This window comes from Triturus cristatus, chromosome 7 (genome assembly GCF_964204655.1).
Source record: "Triturus cristatus chromosome 7, aTriCri1.1, whole genome shotgun sequence".
Taxonomy (NCBI): domain Eukaryota; kingdom Metazoa; phylum Chordata; class Amphibia; order Caudata; family Salamandridae; genus Triturus; species Triturus cristatus.
Genome location: NC_140590.1, coordinates 1,156,634,132 through 1,156,646,448, shown reverse-complemented (window position 1 = coordinate 1,156,646,448; position 12,317 = coordinate 1,156,634,132).

Here is a 12,317-nt window from a genome sequence, read left to right as displayed (position 1 = left end):
AACACTGGATCAGACCTAACTAGCCCAGTAAAACTTACCAAGGAGTAGAAAACAGCGAGCATCATGACAGTACCGGTATGGACGAGTGTGTGTACGCGTAGCGCGGAACCGGAAATAAAAAGGAGAAAAGCCAGTGTTACAACAACTAGAACGCTGCTCCACCAGCGTTGCTTGACCCGGAAGTGTAACAATAACGATGTCCGCCTCACAAACTAGCTCCCAGACGGTAACCAGCGATAAACCCAAAGAGATGGCAACACAACACGGAGTCAAACGCAAGAAGATTAAAGAGAAGAAAAAGGATAATAAACCCATGTGCAACCCAATAAAAATACAAGGAGAAACAATACAAAGGCAAATAAGGTGAGAAAAATGGTAGAAAAATGATACGAAAAATATAAAAGATGGACATGTAAATTGATACTTGTATAGCGCACTACTCACCCGCAAGGTTCTCAAGGCACTTGTACGAATACCACTGTGAAACCCATCCTGGCTTTCCCTGTGAGGTGTCCACTCCTGGGTACCCCCAAGGTGGAGGCCAGGCATCCTTAGCATTGTGGGGGCCGTTGTGGAGATTAAGCAAGCTATTGCCCAGAGTTGCAGAGTGGGACTCCATGATTGGAATAGGCACCAAGGCGAGAATTATAAGGTCCGTGGAATTTTTGAGCCCAAGACCCACCGAGGCGGGGAATTGAACCCTGGTCCCGGGCCAGACCTCTGCATCAGGGTCTGCCGCTCTAACCATTGAGCCACACTTCTCCACATGATGAGAATACAAAATCAAAAAATAAGAAAAGTGGGAATAACAGACAGAAAAAACACATAAACATGATAGGTTGCAATATTGGCAAATTTAAAGGCAAATACAAAACGTAAAGAAAAGATGCAAAAAAGACACCTGTACACGAATAAAGCAGATAATACAAAGCAACACAATAAAAAGATTAGTACACAACAATACATTGTCAGAACAGGTAAAAATTCAGAGTAACAAAACATATAAATAGAACTAACAACAGAAGACAAAGCTATTGTGCTGATTAAAATTTCTTTGAATCACAACACAAAAATCAAATACAAAGCATGTAATAGCAAGAAATGCTTAAGCAACAGATTCAGCTCCTCACGAATACAACCAGAGCGAAATAGTCCATGTCATGACTAATCGAACTTTCTCATTATCACATAAGCATGCCCTTAAGTACACAAAGATCGTGATAAAAGAATGAAGAATGTTGACAGTTCATATACAACAAAAAAGGTATTAGCCCAGAAAATATTGCATCTCGGAGTGAAAATTGAGTCCGTGTTCAACAGTCTGAAGGCGCAATATCCAAGTAGCCTCGGTTCTTCTTAATCGCAGTTCCCTATTGCCACCTCGCAGACCCAAACCAATAGTCTCAATACCAAAAAATTGAAAACATTTACGAGAACTTTGAGTGGGGCACACAGCTGCATGAAGTGCTACAGGGTATCTAGCATCCTGTTGGTGAAGCGCCCTCACATGTTCCCCAATTCTTTCCTGAAGGGCTCTGATCGTACTCCCCACATATTGTTTCCCACAAGTGCATTCAATAATGTAGACTACAAATTTGGTAGTACAATTAATATTGGATCTAATAACATATGTGCGATTATTGAAACCACAAAAAGTCTTTGTTTTATGTTTGGCCAATTTGCAAACACCACAGCAACCACATTTGTGGAAACCCATGGTGTGTGATGTCATCCATGACTGTATATTAGGAGACATGGGCACAGTAGGGCTTAATCTAGTCCGTAGTGTGTTACCCCTTCTAAAGGTGATTTGGGGGCGATTGGTAATACAACCTGCTAAGGAACTGTCAGTCTGCAGGATGCCCCAATGTTTGTTGAGACTACGTCTGAGGGTGTGGCTCAGGTCGCTAAAGTCTGCAATCATGCGAACACTCTTGGTGTCAGTGACTGTTTTACTCTTAGACATAAGAGTGTCACTTCGGTTCACATGTGAAATCCTGTTCTCAGCTCGTTTGAGCGTATGAGGGGAATACCCTCTTTTACAAAATCTTTGTCTCATATCGTTAATACAGGTGTCAAATTCAGAGCCGTCACTACAATTTCTTCTAGCCTTTAGAAACACACCATAAGGGATCGTTGTAACTTGATGTGCAGGGTGGTAACTGCATGTAATACAGAATTACAGGATGTGCTTTTACGAAAGTGGCGACTATGAAGTCGCTCATCTTTAATATACAATTCAATGTCCAAAAATGACACATTAGTGGAGCTGTATTCCATGGTGAATTGCATACCATAGTGGTTGGTGTTTAGATGGGTACAAAATTGAACCAATTGAGTTTGAGTGCCAGACCAAATCAAAAGGCAGTCGTCAATGTAACGACCCCAAAAAATAATAAAGTCTATCCATGGTGCACCGTTAACACCCCAGATCCAATCACTCTCCAGACAGCCCATAAACAAATTAGCAAAAGAAGGAGAAAACTTAGAACCCATTGCCACACCTCCCACTTGTTTGTACCACCTGTGATCAAACAGAAAAAAGTTGTTATGCAAAATGAGGTGCATCATGGTAGTCAGCATTTCATTATGTAACCAATGTGTTGCTGGTCTGTTATTGAGAAGTTTCGTGACTGTTTCGAGACCTAGTTCAGGTTGAATACTGGTATAAAGAGATACCACGTCCAAAGTCGCAAGGATCATATCAGGTTGCCACTGTACATCGGACAGAATACTGAGAATGTGTTTTGTATCCTGGATGTATGATGCCAAATTGCGGACCAAAGGCCTCAAAAAAAGGTCTACATATTCAGCTAATTTCTCAGTCGGTCCACCAATTCCAGAGACAATGGGTCTTCCAGGAGGAAAAGGAAGATGCTTGTGAATTTTAGGAAGTGTGTACAAAACAGGAAAGGTGGGTCTAAAGACTTTCAAATAAGTAAACTCATCCTCATCAAGGAGGCCCATGGAAAACCACTCTGAAAGATGTTTGTTGATGAGAGTGGTCAGGGGTCCCATAGGATTGTAGGTTAAGAGTTGGTAGCAAGTAGTATCATTCAGTTGAGACATGATTTCATTGTTGTAGTCAATTCTGTTCATTATCACAACATTCCCACCCTTATCAGCTTCCCTGAGGAGTATGTCACTGTCATTAGCTAAAGTTTTAAGACCCAGACATTCACCTTGTGTAAGGTTATCGGTATGTTTCCTCCTGTTGATATCTCTTTTAGAATCGTAAGAGTTTAGATCCTCTAATACTCGTTTATAGAAAGTATCAATTACATTCCCACCCGAAAGGGTAGGTGTCCATTTGGATTTGCCCTTAAGACCACTAGATATAGTGATATTGGTGTCTATGTCAAGTTCTTCCAATAGTTGTGCCATAGTATAAGGTGATTCCTCAATATCAGTTAAAGAAAGAAGGAGTTTAGTGGCCTGCATATCCTGTATAGTGGGAACACTAAACACATCACCACAAGAAATATTTGTGATCTTTTTATTTGCAATGGGGTTACAAGCGAAAAACTTCTTGAGTTTGAGACTTCTGATGAATTTAAACAAGTCTACCTTAAGTCTACAGATATCACCTGAATCGTGTGGATTAAAACTCAAACCTTTACCCAAAAGAAAAATCATATCTTGTGTGAGAACTTTAGAAGAGAGATTAACTACTTGCAAATTCATACCTATCTCATCCGCTAGTTCCGCTCGTTGCCTGAGAGTAGTTTCTTTCTGTAATCTCCTTTGTTTGCCTCTATTGCCTCTGCGGGTTTTGTGTCTTGCATAGTACGAGCACCCTGTATTCTGCTCCCTCTCCGAATGGTTCTGACCTCTCGTAAAAAAGAAGATTCTAAGCGTCTGACACTAGAGTTTGATTCTACCTCACTATCACTAGAAACAGGTGCACTCAGTGAAGTGGAGCTAGATGAAGCAGATATTATGTCCACTTTGCCTGTTTTGTCATGTTGTACGCCAGTCTGGACAAGAGAGTCATATTTCCGGGCATAGGTAAAAACCCTGCCCACCTTATAATCTATCTCATCTCGTTTGAGTTGCCTAGCTTTCCTGTCTTTGATCTCATTTTGATGATTCATTAGTATCGACGTAAAAATGGAGTAATTCTTATCAGTTACCTCTTTGAGGTTAAGACTTTTAATCTCGGATTCTAGATTCTCAATTTCTGCTTGTAACTTTCCCACCTTCCTTTCCTCACTTTCTATCAAGATCTGCATAAGTGTGATGGACTTAGTATTGAGTGCCTCTTCCCATTTGGCTAAGAGATCTTCATCCAGATCGTCATATGTCGGAAAAATCTGTGAACGAAAACCCCTTGGCACCCGATTAAGTCTTAAGTACTGTTTAAGGGTTGCTGCATCCCACCATCTGGCATTTTCTGTCTTTTTGAGTTTTTCAAGTTTAACAAATTTCTCTCTAAGTCCCTTGTTACGTACAGGGTTTCCACTGGTGGAAGGAATATTACTTGAAGTACCACTGGCCAAATTGCCAAAAAGTTCATTAGCTTCTTTAGCTCTATCCATGTTCGCACAAAAGTTAATTCTACAGTCAAAAAACGCTGCGGCTGCCCTTCCTAAGACACAATGAACAAAACTAGTGAAGAGGATATTAAGTAAATAGGAAGTAGTGGTGCACTGCGTGTATGCGTACAAGGTGTAAACTAAACAAGTAGATATGGTGCTATACAGGAAGGGGAGACCCTTCAAACCCCTCAATGTGTGTAGGGCAAGCCCTACTACAAAATAGTACAAACAAAACCTGTGCACACATATATATAAAATCAATTAGATATTGTAACAGCGAAAGCAAAATAGACCCAAATCTTCAATCATAATAGATGTTCTTTATTCCTTTTGAAAACATGACCAGCCGAAACGTGTTTCGTCAGGGAAGGTCATCCCACGACTCTTCAGGGCTGGGAATGATACAAATATTTTGATATAAACACAAGAAATTAAAATCACAGTAACTAGAGAGACAAAAACCTCTCAGTCACCCATAGTTTGATCTCACAAAGACCACGTGGAAACCCAACCAAAAACATCCTGAAAGAGTGCTTACATTTCAAGGAAAAGGATAATTGATAAAAAAAGTATAGGATTCATTAAGAAGAACCGAGGCTACTTGGATATTGCGCCTTCAGACTGTTGAACACGGACTCAATTTTGACTCCGAGATGCAATATTTTCTGGGCTAATACCTTTTTTGTTGTATATGAACTGTCAACATTCTTCATTCTTTCATCACGATCTTTGTGTACTTAAGGGCATGCTTATGTGATAATGAGAAAGTTCGATTAGTCATGACATGGACTATTTCGCTCTGGTTGTATTCGTGAGGAGCTGAATCTGTTGCTTAAGCATTTCTTGCTATTACATGCTTTGTATTTGATTTTTGTGTTGTGATTCAAAGAAATTTTAATCAGCACAATAGCTTTGTCTTCTACTGTTAGTTCTATTTATATGTTTTGTTACTCTGAATTTTTACTTGTTCTGACAATGTATTGTTGTGTACTAATTTATATTGTGTTGCTTTGTATTATCTGCTTTATTCGTGTACAGGTGTCTTTTTTGCATCTTTTCTTTACATTTTGTATTTGCCTTTAAATTTGCCAATATTGCAACTTATCATGTTTAGCCTCGGTTCTTCTTAATGAATCCTATACTTTTTTTTATCAATTATCCTTTTCCTTGAAATGTAAGCACTCTTTCAGGATGTTTTTGGTTGGGTTTCCACGTGGCCTTTGTGAGATCACACTATGGGTGACTGAGAGGTTTTTGTCTCTCTAGTTACTGTGATTTTAATTTCTTGTGTTTATATCAAAATATTTGTATCATTCCCAGCCCTGAAGAGTCGTGGGATGACCTTCCCTGACGAAACACGTGTCGGCTGGTCATGTTTTCGAAAGGAATAAAGAACATCTATTATGATTGAAGATTTGGGTCCATTTTGCTTTCGCTGTTACAATATCTAATTGATTTTATATATATGTGTGCACAGGTTTTGTTTGTACTATTTTGTAGTAGGGCTTGCCCTACACACATTGAGGGGTTTGAAGGGTCTCCCCTTCCTGTATAGCACCATATCTACTTGTTTAGTTTACACCTTGTACGCATACACGCAGTGCGCCACTACTTCCTATTTACTTAAGATCCTCTTCCCTAGTTTTGTTCAGTGTGTCTTAGGAAGGGCATCCGCAGCGTTTTTTGACTGTAGAATTAACTTTTGTGCGAACATGGATAGAGATGAAGAAGCTAATGAACTTTTTGGCAATTTGGCCAGTGGTACTTTAAGTAATATCCCTTCCACCAGTGGAAACCCTGTACGTAACGAGGGACTTAGAGAGAAATTTGTTAAACTTGAAAAACTCAAAACGACAGAAAATGCCAGATGGTGGGATGCAGCAACCCTTAAACAGTACTTAAGAATTAATCGGGTGCCAAGGGGTCTTCGTTCACAGATTTTTCCGACGTATGACGATCTGGATGAAGATCTCTTAGCCAAATGGGAAGAGGCACTCAATACTAAGTCCATCACACTTATGCAGATCTTGATAGAAAGTGCGGAAAGGAAGGTGGGAAAGTTACAAGCGGAAATTGAGAATCTAGAATCCGAGATTAAAAGTCTTAACCTCAAAGAGGCAACTGATAAGAATTACTCCATTCTTAAGGAGATACTAATGAATCATCAAAATGAGATCAAAGACAGGAAAGCTAGGCAACTCAAACGAGATGAGATAGATTATAAGGTGGGCAGGGTTTTTACCTGTGCCCGGAAATATGACTCTCTTGTCCAGACTGGCGTACAACATGACAAAACAGGCAAAGTGGACATAATATCTGCTTCATCTAGCTCCACTTCACTGAGTGCGCCTGGTTCTAGTGATAGTGAGGTAGAATCAAACTCTATTGTCAGACGCTTAGAATCTTCTTTTTTACGAGATGTCAGAACCATTCGGAGAGGTAACAGAATACAGGGTGCTCGTACTATGCAAGACACAAAACCCGCAGAGGTAATAAAGGCAAACAAAGGAGATTACAGAAAGAAACTACGCTCAGGCAACGAGCGGAACTAGCGGATGAGATAGGTATGAATTGGCAAGTAGTTAATCTCTCTTCTAAAGTTCTCACACAAGATATGATTTCTCTTTTGGGTAAAGGTTTGAGTTTTAATCCACACGATTCAGGTGATATCTGTAGACTTAAGGTAGATTTGTTTAAATTCATCAGAAGTCTCAAACTCAAGAAGTTTTTCGCTTGTAACCCCATTGCGAATAAAAAGATCACAAATATTTCTTGTGGTGATGTGTTTGGTGTTCCCACTCTACAGGATATGCAGGCCACTAAACTCCTTCTTTCTTTAACTGATATTGAGGAATCACCTTATACTATGGCACAACTATTGGAAGAACTTGACATAGACACCAATATCACTATATCTAGTGGTCTTAAGGGCAAATCTAAATGGACACCTACCCTTTCGGGTGGGAATGTAATTGATACTTTCTATAAACGAGTATTAGAGGATCTAAACTCTTACGATTCTAAAAGAGATATCAACAGGAGGAAACATACCGATAACCTTACACAAGGTGACCGTCTGGCTCTTAAAACTTTAGCTAATGACAGTGACATACTCATCAGGGAAGCTGATAAGGATGGGAATGTTGTGATAATGAACAGAATTAACTACAACAATGAAATCATGTCTCAACTGAATGATACTAGTTGCTACCAACTCTTAACCTACAGTCCTATGGGACCCCTGACCACTCTCATCAACAAACATCTTTCAGAGTGGTTTTCCATGGGCCTCCTTGATGAGGATGAGTTTACCTATATGAAAGTCTTTAGAACCACCTTTCCTGTTTTGTACACACTTCCTAAAATTCACAAGCATCTTCCTTTTCCTCCTGGAAGACCCATTGTCTCTGGAATTGGTGAACCGGCTGTGGAAATATGGATTTTTATGGTCAGTTATGTCCCCTATCTTGGACCCCAACGGTTTCATGTATAAATCATAAGTACATGTATGTTCCCTCCAGTTCCAGTTATGAAGACGCAAACACATGTGTGTCCACTGTCAACATGTCCTCTTTCAGATCCGCCATGTATGGGTTGGATATTCCATTCCTAAGTATGAAAGGCCACCGGCTTTATATGGTTCATTTATGCCATTTTACAGTCCAGGCGAGTAGGCCCTGATTCTGCCATCAAGCCTTTTTTGCCTTCTGCCTCTGAAAGCTCCAGTCTGAGCTCGCATCTGTACCCATGAACTTTGTCCTACTCCCTGCGCGGCTAACGGTGCCTGACTCGATTTGTCTGCTTGCCAAAAACTGTATTTCACCTTCAAGATTATCTGCTCCGCTCCGCTCCTCATCCAATGCATTCCTGTCTAGTAGTTTAAGTAAACATTCTTTCAGCTACCGAGCAAAAAGGCCCGGCTTCTCTGTCTTTATGCAAGTAATTCATAGCCCTGTTACTATGGAAGATTTCTGCCCTCGCATCTAGTGTAGACACTTAGACGCTTGTACACGCACTAACAGTCAGTATAGTCAGTATAGAATAAGATTCTATCCTAAGAGACCTTTCTTTTTGGATAACACAGTTCTTTAAACATAGGATATTAGATATGATTTGGGATTAGGTTGACATAACCCCAGACTTCTGTCTCCACATATAGAGCTAAATGTCAAGTCCCCTTCACCCCCTAGTTGCACGTCAATCACACGTCATGCTGCTGCGCGCGCATCTATGCCAAGTATTTCTGCTGACATTGCGAAATTCTTCCGTGGAACCACCCATTTATGACATCATATCCAATGACGTTTTTTAAGTTACGCCCAGTTACACCCACTTTAGTTACGCATGTATGTTCTTATCTTTGTTATCAACTGTTACGCCTCCTGCATCTGTTTCACTGTAATGCCTATTGTATAAAAATGATTACTTATCAATAAAGTTTGTTCTTCACTTCCTGAACCTTCGTGGTGATGGAATATGGAGTCCTCAATTCGAATTGATTTTGGAATAAAGCCCGTTCCGAACCTCTAATACCACGGATTCTGCCTCTTGTTTTACTGAGCTATTATTGTAGATATTCCGCATCAAATTAAGTTCCGGTAATTAAATTATTTACCACATAAATGGCGCCCGAATAGGGACACTTTCTCATCTCACGCGCCGGAGGTGCGTTGCAGGCCCGGTCTCCTGTCACAGTTGGACGGACAACAACGCGTACCCGCAGGATTTCCTGTATCTCCCTCCTGCCGAGCGGGGGTAACTGAGGCTGCGATCAACACCCAGACGAGGCGGTGAGAAGTGCGAAGTATCCCGACCAGAGCCTAGCTGAGAGAGCAAGATCCGAGGTATACAGAGGCCCACCAGTTCCGAAGTTCCGAAGTATCGAGTCGAGTCCAGTCCGGTCCGAGTCCAGTTCAGCTCAGTTCCGAGGCCTTCCGTTCCGAGCTACCCGGTGAGTACCATTGTCGGGGAGGCGTTCTGACGTGCACATAGGTTGTGCCGGTCAAGACGGGTTTGGGTACACAAATCCGGTCTGCACTGTTTCAGCAGTGTATCTGTACTGTTTAGCAGTATATCAAGTATGTCTAGTATATAATCCAGAATTACCTAGTTAGTGCCGAGTATCATGTTTAGTGACTAGTTCCCTAAATGGCCATCATTGTTGTTCATTAAATGTTAAATGTTAAAATGTTTTAAATACGTTCTCCATATTGTGGTGTGAATGACTGTTCATTATTGTGTTCTGTTGTATTAAACGTGTTCAGAAATAGGTATCAGATCAGATCAGTTCTCAAAATGCCGCTCTTTTCGAAATTAAGACAGATAAAAACGAGAAAAGGGGTACTCGAAGAAGCCGTTCCCATTCCTCCTAGGGACACTCCAGGGTACTTCATGTATCATAAACATGGCCTAGACGCCATATTATTTCTTGATTTATGGGTAGACTACACCAAGGAATTACCAGAAAGTCAGAGGTGGCCCGCAGCTGGGACCTGGGATGCAGATTGCATCGTGAAAGTAGAGGAAGAATTATGGAAAAAGAAAGCTAGACAATCACAGAAAGATGCCATTGAGTTATGGCGTAAAGAATCGTATAGACGTACAGAAAAAGCACGTAGACAAGAAGAGAAGAGTAAGGAGAATTCAAATAAAGTTCGAGAAAATCTATTAATTGAAGAAGGTACTCGAGTAAAATCAGAACAAGTAGACAGACAACGAAATGCCCTTATGAATGGTATGTATCCTCTTCTGGCCGAAGGGTTTCCTAAGGCTACTCCGGAGATACCAAAAGACTTGCCACCCCCATTGTTCCCGATAAAAGTACATCCCAAAGGGCATCCCAGAACCGCAGCAGATATTTTTCTTTCCTCTTATTTAGACGACGCAGCTCCCGAGTATGCTAATGCTGCGCCACATAGACCGCCCGCCGAGGGGGTTCAACGCCAAGACCCTCCTCCGTCTGTACCACCGCAACAACAAACTCCGACACAAGTTCCGGCAAGCACATCTGCTTCGACATCTGTATCCACACCTATAGTTGCTATATCACGTTTAACGAATCCTTTCACATCCAGCACCCCAGGTGGGGCTACCGGAGGTACATCAAACATTTTTTCCACGCCACCCAGAGTAAATAAACTTTCCTTTCAAGAATTAACACACCAACGTACGCCCAAACTAGTAACTCCCAACACGCTCAAGGAACTTCTAATAGATTGTAGATATGACCCTGTGCCCGGAAAAGGGGACGAAATGATGCTGGCATCATTACGTATCCGACGAGCTGCAATATATTTAGGGAAGTTACCAGGAATGACTACACATTTAGAAAATATATATCACTTTGTCCAGTCAGGGCGAGATTCTGAGAGTATTAACAGAGCCATGGAGTACCAAAAAGTGGAAATACAGGGGGAACTGTTACGTTTCCTCATAAACTGTGTGATCAGAAATCAAGACCAACCAGGGGTAAATCCGGAAGAAATGCAAATTCTTACCACATGGAGTCAGAATATATCAGAGGGGAGACATGATAAACGATCATGTATAGTAGCTATGTGCCGAAAGATCCGCAAAGAAATAGAACGAATACACGAAGAAAGATTAGCAGTAGACGAACCTGAACAAACCGAGGACGAGGGAGAATTAGAACTGCCCACAGGACAGTTAGAAACCATGGCCTATGTAGGTAGAGGAAGATCTTGTAATAACACTAGAGGCTTTACTGATCCGATACGTCCGATACGTCCAGATAATAACAGAAACTTCCAAAACCCAATAATAAATATAAGGTCCCCCGAACATACGTTCCAAGCTGCTGACAAATTACTCCGAGAACGAAGGGGTTATCATCTACTCGATTCTATGGACGAACAAGAATTAGCTAGATCAGCCGTTCATTGGGTTGATAGTCCCGGAAAATATAGTGATGATACATTAGCGCACACGTTTTTGAACCTCGCCCCAGATGAACAGCGTTTAGCTGGTATCTATATGATTCAACAACTCCTTATATTGTATAAAAGCCAACACTCCGATCCTGGTCCCTTACCTGATATATTGACCAAATTACTAACGAACAAATGGAGAGGTTCAGGTACTGAGCTAATTAGAGAAATACTAGAATCCAGAAAGCAGTACATTCTTTTTGTATGTTCCGAACACGTCTCGCTGCCCATAAAAGAAAGAACGACGTATTATATGGATAGACAGAATCCCTTACGCGAAGTGCACCCGATAAAAGGTGAGGACAATCAGTTTAAACGTGTGTTTGTATACACACCCATATCCAAAATAGAACTATTAGAAATGAAGAAAGTGGTACCCAGTCATGACAAAGACCCAGCGGGTTTCCACCGAGAAATTAAAGACATGTTGCTCATGGGAGAATATACCTACCCCGACATTATGACAATATTGAAGGTATTAATGCCTGCGGGCATTTACGAAAAACTCAAGGAAAAGGATTGGGAGGTGGGAGACCAAAAGATAGATTGGACAGCATTAGAAAACGAAGAAAAAGCTCGAGGTCCAGGTGCAGGGCTTGGGGAAAAGACCAAAACACTACCAGGTTTGCTAGTACAGGTACTGCCACGTTTATTAACTACGAAAAAGGAAGACTGGGGTGCAATCTCAGCCTGTAAACAAAAACCAGATGAGGACACTAGTGATTTCTATGCCCGATTCGAAAAATGTTTTGGTATAAACAGTGGAATAAAAGCAAGTAGCGAATCGTATCCACATCTGTTTGTGACAAAGTTAGTTGAAAATTCGTTGCCC